Source organism: Carassius auratus, chromosome 44 (genome assembly GCF_003368295.1).
Source record: "Carassius auratus strain Wakin chromosome 44, ASM336829v1, whole genome shotgun sequence".
In the NCBI taxonomy this organism is placed as follows: Eukaryota; Metazoa; Chordata; class Actinopteri; order Cypriniformes; family Cyprinidae; genus Carassius; species Carassius auratus.
The window spans coordinates 13,497,400-13,508,906 of NC_039286.1; the positions used below are offsets into that span (position 1 = coordinate 13,497,400).

The following is an 11,507-nucleotide window of genomic DNA, read 5'->3' on the forward strand; positions in this document are numbered from 1 at the left end:
GGGCGGCCGCTTGCTGCCAAGTCTTTTTTTTTTTATTTTTTTTTTAAGTAAGGTGTCTGAAATGAGAAGAGTTTTCATACAGGACAGTAGAGGGAGCGCGAGTACAAACCGCGCAGACTTGAGACTCCAAACAAGAGTATTCCACAATTTCTTTTTTTACTGCGAAGCGAAGACCTTTCAAGTTTTTTACGAAAACTATTAAATATTCAAGGCAGGCAAGGCAAGTTTATTTATATAGCACATTTCGTACACAATGGTAATTCAAAGTGCTTTACATAAAAGAAAGTAAAATAATCATGAAGAAAAATAATAACAAAAATAAAACAAGCAATTTTAAAACCTTTAAAATGATTAAGACATTTAAAAACAGTTAGAAAATGAAAAAAATAAAACATTGAAAATATAGTGCAATCAGTTCGGACATTTGACAGTGCTCATTCAATAAATGCACAGCTAAAAAGATGCGTTTTGAGTCTAGATTTAAATGTGACTAGTGTTTTAGCACATCTGATCTCTTCTGGAAGCTGATTCCAACTGTGGGCGGCATAATAACTAAAGGCAGACTCCCCTTGTTTTGTGTGAACCCTTAGTATTTCTAACTGACTTGATCCTAGTGATCTGAGTGCTCTGTTAGGTTTATATTCAGTGAACATATCTGCAATATATTTCGGTCCTAGGTCATTTAGTGACTTATAGACGAGTCAAAATACTTTAAAATCAATCCTAAATGTAACTGGAAGCCAGTGTAAGGACCTGAGGACTGGTGTGATATGCTCAGATTTTCTGCTTCTAGTCAGAATCCTGGCAGCAGCGTTCTGGATGAGCTGCAGCTGTCTAATGGTCTTTTTGGGAAGGCCGGTGAGGAGCCCATTACAATAGTCCACCCTGCTGGTGATAAAGGCATGAACAAGTTTCTCCAAGTCTTGACTGGAAACAAAACATCTAATTCTTGCAATGTTTTTTAAATGATAGTATGCTGATTTAGTTACTGCTTTGACATGACTACTGAAACTAAGGTCTGTCTCCAGAATCACACCAAGATTCCTGACTTGATTTTTAGTTTTTTGACCCTTAGAGTCAAGGTATGCATTCACCTTGAACACTTCATCTTTGTTTCCAAATGCAATGACTTCAGTTTTTTCCTTGTTTAACTGAAGAAAGTTCTGGCACATCCAACTATTAATTTCGTCAATGCATTGGCAGAGGGAGTCAATGGGGCTGTAGTCATTTGGAGATAAGGCTAGGTAAATCTGGGTATCATCAGCATAGCTGTGATAGGCAATTTGGTTTTTTCTCGTTATTTGACTTAGTGGAAGCATATACAGGCTAAACAAGAGAGGTGCAAGAATTGACCCTTGTGGGACTCCGCATGTCATGGACGTCCACTTAGACTTATGCTCTCCTAGACTCACATAATAGCCTCTCCCTTCTAAGTATGACCTGAACCATTTAAGTACCGTCCCAGAAAGCCAGACCCAGTTTTCCAGTCTCTCTAGTAGTATGTTATGATCGACAGTATCAAACGCAGCACTGAGATCTAGCAATACCAGCATCGATATTTTGCCAGAGTCACAATTTAAGCGAATATCATTTATTATCTTAATGAGTGCTGTCTCTGTGCTGTGATGCGGTCCACCCATATTGCCCAGAAAAGCTAATTGAAACAAAATCCTGCAACTGGAGCACTCAGTGTGGGGTAAGTTACAGGTGAACCTGCTATTAAACAGTTTAATGAAACAGCACTTCAATTAAGAATAATTAATGAAACAGCACAATTTAGTGTGATATATATATATATATATATATATATATATATATATATATATATATATATATATATATGTGTGTGTGTGTGTGTGTGTGTGTGTGTGTGTGTGTGTGTGTGCTCAAAAAACAAAAAAAAAAACAAAAAAAAACAAAATCCAAAAAAAAAAAAAAGAACACAGCGTCAAAATCCTGTTTAGGACACCCACTTGGCCAGCAGTGGCCCTGGGTGCCCCCCCCCCGGGAGTTGGTGCCCTACACCAACTGCATACTCTACGACAGGGAGCGGCGGTACTGACACACACACACACACACACACGTTAATTTAGAATCTCTTTGGTGTATATAAACTGCAGATTGCAGTATATTGAGTGAAACTAACAGCAGTTTTGAAACTTTAGCCACTAGCTCTTTTCCCAACCCATGGAAAACCCTGTTAATGGAAACTCAGGCCAGTTGACGCTCACTTGGTTACCCTCCACCCGCTCCAAAATGTATTGAATATTACAGTGCGAAGATTCCGTACGTGTAGCCTGTTCTTGCTTGTTCATTCTAAGACAGAGAATTAGGACAACAATAAACGCAATCTGTTAAGATCAGGTGAATATGGATGCTGAATTAAGCCCAATTATGGAAATATGTAGTTCTGTTTTCAGTGTAGCTCTCCTCAGGCAAGGGTGGCATGACTGCAGTAATATTTTTCAAATGTTCTGACAACGCGCTCATAGACAAGGCTAAGCCTCGCCTGTATATACACGTCCTAATGATGAAACTCTTAATTTTTCTCTATAGAATAGAACTGATGCAAAGATGCATTGACACTGACTAATGACAGAAAGGGATTTATTTAGAATTAGGTGGAAAGTTTGAAAGTCATACACATCTACATTACGGACAAATCTAGGAATGTTGTTTCCATTGGATAGAATAGTTTCATGTTGACTAATGAGTTTTAATGTTCTCTCACTTTGATTAAATTCAACAGGTTTAGATGGACGGAATGTTCGGAGCTGAGTCTCACCCACTCTCATGCTCTTCTGGGGGCTGGGTAACTAAGCAACATCCTCCCTCACCCCACCATCTTGCATGATGTGCAATGTACTGCTCTACTCTGCATGCAATAACACGACCCGTCCAGCAGGTAGCGTTATTGAGTCAGTCTTGGTGGACTGCAGAGGCAGCCAGCAAATACTCTCAATTGAATGAGTCATTCTGGGGATGTAATGAGAGCTTTTGCTCCAAGCCTCTTGAGACAAGGACAGTGTTGCAGTCAGTAAAACCTCGTAAAGGAGCTGATTGGTGACGTCATTGGCTGGCCTCTCCAAGCTCCTCATTAGTGATTTGAACTGCTGAATAAATCTAGTGTCTTGGAGAGCCCCGGGAATAACCCTTTCTACAAGGTTGATTAAAGGAGAGAAAAAAGCAAAGAAAAATCAGAGCGCTTATTACACAACTTAAAAAAATGAGACTTCAGAGGCATTTCTACACTTGTAAACAAGGTTTTACTGATACTGTTGATAGTATAGATACAGCAAACGTAAAGCCACCATTTTACTCATACCTATGGTCTTATGGAGTTCAAAATGGGCACCAGGTGGAATATAATAAATACTTGACCACAACATCTGTGCACAAGAACACTGCCCCCCAAAAGCCATAGAAATGTTTATATATCAGTACAACATTAATTTCCCCATCAGTTTACGACATTTTAACAACCTTTTAAAAATAAAAAATTTAAAAAATAAAACAAATTTCCTCCATTCTTCTTTTACTTCCATATGAACTTAACTTCCAAATAGGTGACTACTAGATTTATAATATATTATATACAGGTTTCTAAATGAGAAACTCCAAAAGGCACAATTGTATATACAACATGTACAAAAAGAAAAGAAAAAATGTCTGGTGCTGACAAAAAAAAACTACAAAATAAAATAATTGGTCATCATTTATGATTGCACATACAATATCACTGTCAGAAAATGTGCTTTTAGAGAAGGTTTGCAGAGCAGCAAACCTCCTGAAGTGTTTTAGTTTTACAAAGTGACAAAGTTTTACAAAAAAGGAGGAGAAAGAAGTGGAAAGAGAAAGAGAAATACATAGGCAGAAAAGACAGAGCTTTTATTGGGATTCTCAGGTAGCTATGACAAGTCTATCCTCATCATCACTAGAGGCTTCATTGTAGTCCTCAGTCACTGGTTGTCTAGAGACAGGTTGCTTTTTCACTTCACCAGCCCCACCAGCAGTTGCCATGTGTGCAACATCGCAGCCTCTCTCATTACAGGATGAGGGGGAGGAGAGCGAAGGAGGTTGTGGTGGTGTGTGGGGTTTGTCCACCATGGTTGTAGTCTTCTTTACACCCCCTGTGTCCATAGACCTTGTGCTAGGGCTGTTTTGAGAGACCTGCTTTGGCTCTGTGGATGGCTTTGCATTTGTAGGAACATCTCCTGGATTGGCTATTGCAGGACTGGCTGAAGAAATAGGTGCTGGTGCTGATTCTGCAACCTTTGCTGGTGGAGGTACAGATGCTACACCCTCAGGGCTACGTGACTTATTCTGGGCTGCAGGAAGTGGACTGAGAGCTGAGAGGGGGCTAAGGGATGGTATAAGGGCTGGCAAGGCAATGTTGAGGATCTGCAGGCCAGGGATTTGTGCTGGGGAAGCAGTGCTGCACTGAGGGGCAGGGCTAGCTGCCAACACTTGTACGCCTAGGGTGGCATTTAATGGGAGACTCTGTTGAGGCATCAGTTGGGTGGAGTTGGCTAAACCCACCATGCTCAAGGTCTCCAAACCCACAGGCTGCATGGCGGTTTGGGGAGCACCAAGTGTCTGAAGCCCTGCCACTTGCCCCAGAGGGAAACAAGGCAGTACACTACTGATTGGTTCCTGAACTACCAGCGGTTGGGTTGGGGAGCCCTCTGGTTGCAAGGTGTTGGATGCTGGGAGGGGGCTTCCGGTCTGCCTGTGGATCACGCTGAGTGCTGGGATGGTTAGCTGGACTGGCCCGGCCTGAATGGGTACAAAAGTGGAGTAAGCAGCCAAACCGGTGGGAACAAGCTGGATGCCACCCACAGGTACCATGCTGTATGGGGAACGAGGGGGCTGTTGGGAGTGCAATGGCAGGTGGCTGAAGAGATGAGTAGTGGCTTCCACTCTGGCCTCATGGATCAGATCTGCATTTGGAAAGTGCAGAGGACCCTGAAGAGGGTCAGAAGAGGTCTGAGTACCACGGTCGACGTTGGCATTGCACTCACTTGCAGGCTGGGATATGGTGCTTGACACTCCTTCCTGTTAAAGAACAATGTTATGAATACTTTTATCAACACCGCCAAACAACACAATAATTGCAGTCAGTGACTACATTAAATTCTATTCACCTTTTCATGCATTCAAAGCAGTTTTGCTGATGTGCCAGGCATGCGAGACTCAAGACATGGGAATGCATATGGGGTCGGGTACTGGTATGGGGTGAGGTGTACATGTAGAGAGGGTGAGATGCATGACGGGAAAGACAATGACTGCGAGGACACGGGTCTCACCTGGCCAAGTTTGCCACCCTTAGCTGGCACTGGGGGACTAGGGGGGACATCAAAGTCGGGGTAGTCGATGGACATCTGCCTACAAGGTGACACTGGGCTCATCATGTGTACGGAGTCAGTATCAGAGGTGTGGAATTCTGAGGAAGGGGCAGGGTAGGATGTGAAAGAGATGGGACTAGGACCAGGGCTGGAGCAGGATGCAGAAATTGACATCTGTCTGACCAACGAAACAGGACTTGTCATAGCCACAGGCTCTGTGTCTGAGGTCTGGGAGTCTGAGGCTTGAGGAGGCTGAGTTTGGGGAGCTGGGGTTTGATTCAGGCTGATGGACATCTTAGCCAGCAGAGAGCTAGGAGCCATGTCAGCCTGGTTAGCAGGAAGATGCTGTGGACTTGCAGAAACAGATGGTGTTGCAGAGACTCCAGACTCCGCCTGACTGTCCTCCTCATCTTCCTCTTCTCCATCGTTATCCTCATCATCTGGGCCATCAGAGTCATCACCATCTGAGTCCTGTCTGTCAGAACTTCCCGCTCTTCCTCGATCACCTTAGGGGGAAAAACAACTTAATGAACTAAAAGAGTAGGAGGAATTGTATAATATAGCATAGGTAATTGTAGCTACTTTGAAGAGCTACAAAGTTCTACTATGAAAAGGCTCCTAAGAACTTTTCACAACCCTAGTGTGTCCTAATTAATGTAACCCAAAGATGAAAGATTTAAATTGAATCCTTAAATAGTGTTTAGTTTTTCAACAGCTTACACTTTCCTGAGTTCTACTGCATAGCAAAAATAGATGGTCTAGAAACACCCATCACATTATAAAGGGAAGGCATTAACACCTCAGACCACAAATGCAGCCTGTGCTTGACAGCTTGTGTGGAACTGTGTGAGAGGAAAACAAATATGCTCTCAGTAACTGAGACCAGAGAAAGCTCACAGCTTCTCTCTCTCTCTTTTGCTAAAATTAGATGCAGCAATTTCCTCACATTAAACGCTGTGTATGCCGCCCACATGCACCAAGAGTTAACAAGGAAAAAGACTGCATTTAGAATCTCTAATTAGACTATGGCATTGCCATTGATGAGCACCACTGCAGAAGAACATAGCCAGGGACAATCCACATTTAACAGATAATGCTATTATAAGTAAACCTATTAATTGCAGGTTGATTCTGTTATTGAAAAAAATAATATGTAATGGTGTAAACAAAACTATAGTTTCTGCCATCTAAAGTTGGTTGGTTATTCATTGGTCCTCATCAGATAAACTCTGATTATTCAGTGTCTGAATAATCAAGTGTAATATTTCTGAAAACACATAAGTGACTTCTACCTGAGTCTTCTGGGTCCTGGTCCTCAATAAAACCCACAGAAACTCCCATTTCTATGCACTTCTTGCTGTGGGCTTTGGACTTCATATGCTTGGTTAGGTTCCCTGTGTGGAATAAGGGAACAAAGAGGTCACTCAGGTGGGAGGCGGATGCAGGGCATGGGAGTGGTTTACATAAGCATGACATATTCCTAAGCACTAGCTCTATGTAATGGGTGAGTAACTGATAAAGAAGTTCTTAAAGGAACGTGGGCTGGACTGACACTGTGTGCTGTACTGCAGTGTGGGAAGTTCAACTGTGATGAATCATACAGGCTTTTTTAAGAGGACAGGCACAGTCTGAAAAAAACACTTTGTACAGAAGTAATTTCCAACCATCCCTAAGAATTATCTAAATTACCTAACTGTTCTCAAATTCTGACACATTTCATTTAGAAAATGAAACTGCATTTCATTTAGAAAATGAAACAAATTAATATGTTTAAATTTGTCCTTATGCAAGTGTATGACTTGGCCATTTAAGATGGAAGACAAAAACCAGAGGTGCTTTTTGGATTACATTTTTATCTGCATTAAAAAAATTAAATTATTTTATTTTAATCCTGTTTAATACATGTAACCATTTTTATAAAGTCTGCTTATTATTTGTAATGGTCAAAAATAACTTTTAAATAATAATCAATTGAGTAAGAAAATAAATTTAAGCATCAAAGCTTTCAAATCAGTGTTTGGGACTAAACCCACCTTTGGTCTTGAAAGAGAAGTTGCAGTGTGTACAATGAAATGGACGGATGTCCGAATGTGTACGGATGTGTTTCCGCAGCATGCTAGGTTTCTTGCAGCGGATTCCACATTCCTCACATATGTATTTCCCTCTTCCACGGCCCCTAACGTATACATACTCCTCATTCGACTTGTAACTGAAAATATACCACAAATTGCACATCAAAACACAATTTCCTGTTATGTAATTGGGAAGTGGGATAAGATAAATGCTAAGATTTACAAACCCTCCATCAAAGATCTTCACTCGTTGGGGTTCAGATTTAGAAGAGTCTCTGTCCGACTCTGTTTGATTAATTAGTCGAGTCTCTGGTTTTGTTTTTCCACTATTCTCAGCTGGCACAGATCTCTGCTGAATCAAAACCTGAAACAATACAAAATACAATAAGAATTTGTCAATCATGCATGTACCATAACAAATGTATTTAAAATGTAAAATAGCAAACAGTATGTTCAAGCTAACTGTTAAAGCAAACTCGGTCAAGTGAAAATGTTCATACTATTGGCAAGATGTCCTTCAGCTTCCCAGAGTAGGTCAAAATGTCAGATTTCAAAGTTGTTGTTTTTGCTTGGGTGTAGTGTATTTTCTTGGATGTCTGTTTGGAGTCAAACAAGGACATGACCACTTTTGTGGGAAGCCCCAGTGGATTGGGATTGTTGGGGTTTACTACCCATGCAGAGTAGGCAGAGATCCTCTGGTCTGCCTGTTGAATGTGGAGGGGTTTCCTTTTCATGAGAAAACACCAGGTGAAGGTTGTAGCTGTTTTGAGACTAGGGAAAGACAGGCGATGACTGTCTCTGGTGTTGACAACAGACACAGAAGAAGCTAACTTCACTTGTCCCTGAAATGTTGGAGGCCTTAGAGGAGATTTGGATGGAACCCAACGCTGCTCCTCAGTTTTCTCTTGTGGCTTCAGAGTGGAATTCTCTGGCATGGCATAGCTTTGAACTCTGGAAGAAAAACATGTAGCAGTTGTTGTGGAAGGTGTTCTGCTCTCCATCTCGTGTTTACTTAACTCAGTTGTCGTTTGGGATACTGATGTCTGGGTGTTCTTGTCAGCTTCTGTCATCTCTGGCAATTGTTCTGGGGCATCAGTCTCAATTGGGCTGTCCACTGGCTCTGTGGTGCAAACCTGTCTAACCAGCGTAAACTTCCTCTGCCTGGTCATTTCTGACATCTTGGAGTTCAGGTAGTTTAGAGATCTACCATCAGTGAGACATGCAACTCCGTGTTCATCTTTAGCCCGTTTTTGTGTCTTTTCCATAGCAATGTCCAGGCTGTTGGCAGGGGAGAGCATACGCTTGCTTGAGGCAGTAGACTCTTGGGGGCATAAATTTGCAGATGCCAGTTTTTGTGTACAATGCAGTGAACCAAGAGACAGGATGCTTTGCTCAGTGATTTGGTTTTGGTCAGTAGATTTCAAGTTGGTTTTCATCGGTATAGCAACAGACCCAGGTTGCCTATGAGCTTGAATTTCTGGTCTAATATTTGAATCACTGTTCACAACATGTACCGTAGGGAAGCTGACCTTGGAAACCACAGAAGAAGGTGCTAGGGTGTGCTCGTGAGTAATTAGAATCTGTGGTACAGGTGTAGATACTGGGGTTATACGAGATGCTGGATCAACTTGCAAACCAGTAGGCAGTACAATTGGGGGCTTATTGATTGCAGCCTGATAACCTGATTGTGCTACATAGACATTTTGCATTCCATCATTTGACTGAGAGACTTTAATTTCATTAGCAATTGGTATAGTTATCACTGGCAAAGTGATCTGTGGGCCTTGTACAACCTGCTAAATATGTCTGGCCAGTTTTTAGTACAGGGCAATTCATTTGGTATTTAGGTATAAAGCTCTTCTTATTTTTTTCATCAAAGCTCTTCTGAGCGTCTGTCTGACCAGCCACCTTTTGGACCAGAGGTTGCACACGGCATCCCAAAACCCTTGAGGTCTGATGCCATGGATGTGGAAGACCATGAACTTGGGGTTGTTGGGTTTGGCTTCCAAGGTTGATGCTTTGAACCACTTGCTCATTTTTCGGTAACAGGGCATCTCCAGAATGTAGAACATAAGATTTAACAAGTGCAGATGTGTTCAGATTTTTAGATCTAGGTTGGGACCCAGAGCATTCATTAGTGAATGGGACTCTTTGGATGGGGGGAGTCTGTTTACCTGGTAATTGGGGGTCTGGTGCAATCTTTAAGGACATTTGACGTACCAGAGGCCCCCTCCTTCGTTCAATGAGAGGCACCAGGGTAGTTAGAGGACTTTGTGTAATTTTTGGCAGGGCAGTCTGAATAGGTGACAAAGGCCTGCTGGGTGACATGCTGCTGCAATCAAATGATTTGCTACGGTAGTCACAAGCAATTTCCAATGATGACTGAGTGGAGCTGATTTGTTCTGAGGTAGCGCGTCTCATCATGCCTGGCACCCCAAGAGTGTTGTTTGCTACAGGGATCCCTTGAGCTTCTGGTGGCTTCCCAACACTGTCAGACCTGGATGGGCTGTCAGATCTTGGTGGATCATCTCTGTCAAAAGAGGCTGAAATACTAGAGCACCTTGACAAGCTACTATCTCTACTGAGGCTATGAGAGAGACTAGACTCAAAGCTGGATTCACCAGAAGAGTGTTCCATTTGAGCAAGTCTTATGCGCTTTTTCTTTGGGGGGAGTTTTTCTGTTGGTAGTTTAGACAGGCTCTCACTCCTCTGAGGCCAGTTAAATGTTTCTGTTGGTTTCTCTGTTGATTCTAGAACTGGAGTTTCATGATCTCTGTCTGGTTCCTCTGTTACTAAGATTTCAGGAACTTGAATGTTGTTCTGCCGCACAAGCCTTGATTGCTGTGCAGGTGTGCCATCACTACAAATGGTAGAGGTTTGCTTACCATGAGGTTCCATTGCTTGGCTTGCACATTTAGGTGTAGACATTCTGTCATGGTAACTTTGTGAAGATAAACCCACTGCAGCCTCTGTATGACATTTTACTGTGCTCTTAACCTCCTTTTCCACAGATCAACTGGAGATGACCTGTCAATGGACTCAGATGTTTCAAAAGAATTTGGACGGCTGAGGGAGTTGGTATGTCGAATGACTGAAGTTCCACTTCCTTGCCTCTGGAGTTCTCCTCTCTCTTTATTTGATGTGCTGACCTGAGCTTCTCTTATTGGAGATAGCCTTGACTCTTGTGGTTCTGAAACTCTGCCATGATTTGTATTTGTCCTAAAATAGCAGTGTTACTTAAGGACTGGGTATGTTGAGAATAGGGTTGCCCTATTAAACATGTAGAGGTTTGGCAGGAGTCAAAACTTCTTGAGCATGGAGGAGTGGTCTCAGTTGGAGACTGGTCATCGTCATCTCCAACACTTTTAATTTTCCTTCTTTTTCTTACTGTGAGTGGTTGCTCTACAATGCCGGTAATTAATGCATTTCTGTTTAAAAGGGGCTGCTGAGTTCCACGTCCAAAACTTCTGTGTCAATCTCTCTGGCATGCATAGGCTTGTTTTTGGACCATGCAGTTTCAGAACAATAAAACTTCTTGTGATTTTCAAAATTTTCCAGTTTTCTGTAACGGTTGCGACAAGTCTCACATTCATACATTGACCCTTTGTTTTGCTGGGGTTTTCGGTTTCTTTCTGTTGCATGCTCAAAAGACTTACTTCGTAGTTCATGTGTAACACTTGGTCCATGATGGCTCTCATCCATGGAATGGACAGAGATAAGAACGTGACCATCATTTGTGGACAAATCCTCAACTGCTATCTGTCTCACTAGTGTACGTGGATGTACAGCAGGATTGGGAGTAGAGGGAGCTGAAGAGAACACATCATCATTTAGTGAACTAATCTTGTCATCAAATGAATGACAGATCCTAAGTGGGTGAGGCTGAGGTGTTACATTGGGGAAGAGAGCTGACTGACCAGGTGTTGTAGGCATCGAATTACTTCTTGTAATTGGTAAACAGTCAATAACTGGATACTGAGGTGGTACAGAAAGAAGGAATACTGGCTTGGATTTGTCTGTCGGAGTGAATGGAGATTTTGGTATGTCTGAGTTGGAACTAGATCTTCTTACCTGTGGTTTTAAATCAAAT

The 11,507-nt window shown here is 42.2% G+C and overlaps 1 pseudogene; it reads right to left on the minus strand.

Moving 5' to 3' along the window:
• Positions 1-3,247: 3,247 nt before the first annotated feature.
• LOC113061963 (zinc finger protein 40-like) overlaps positions 3,248-11,507 on the minus strand; it is an 11,053-nt pseudogene continuing 2,793 nt past the window's right edge.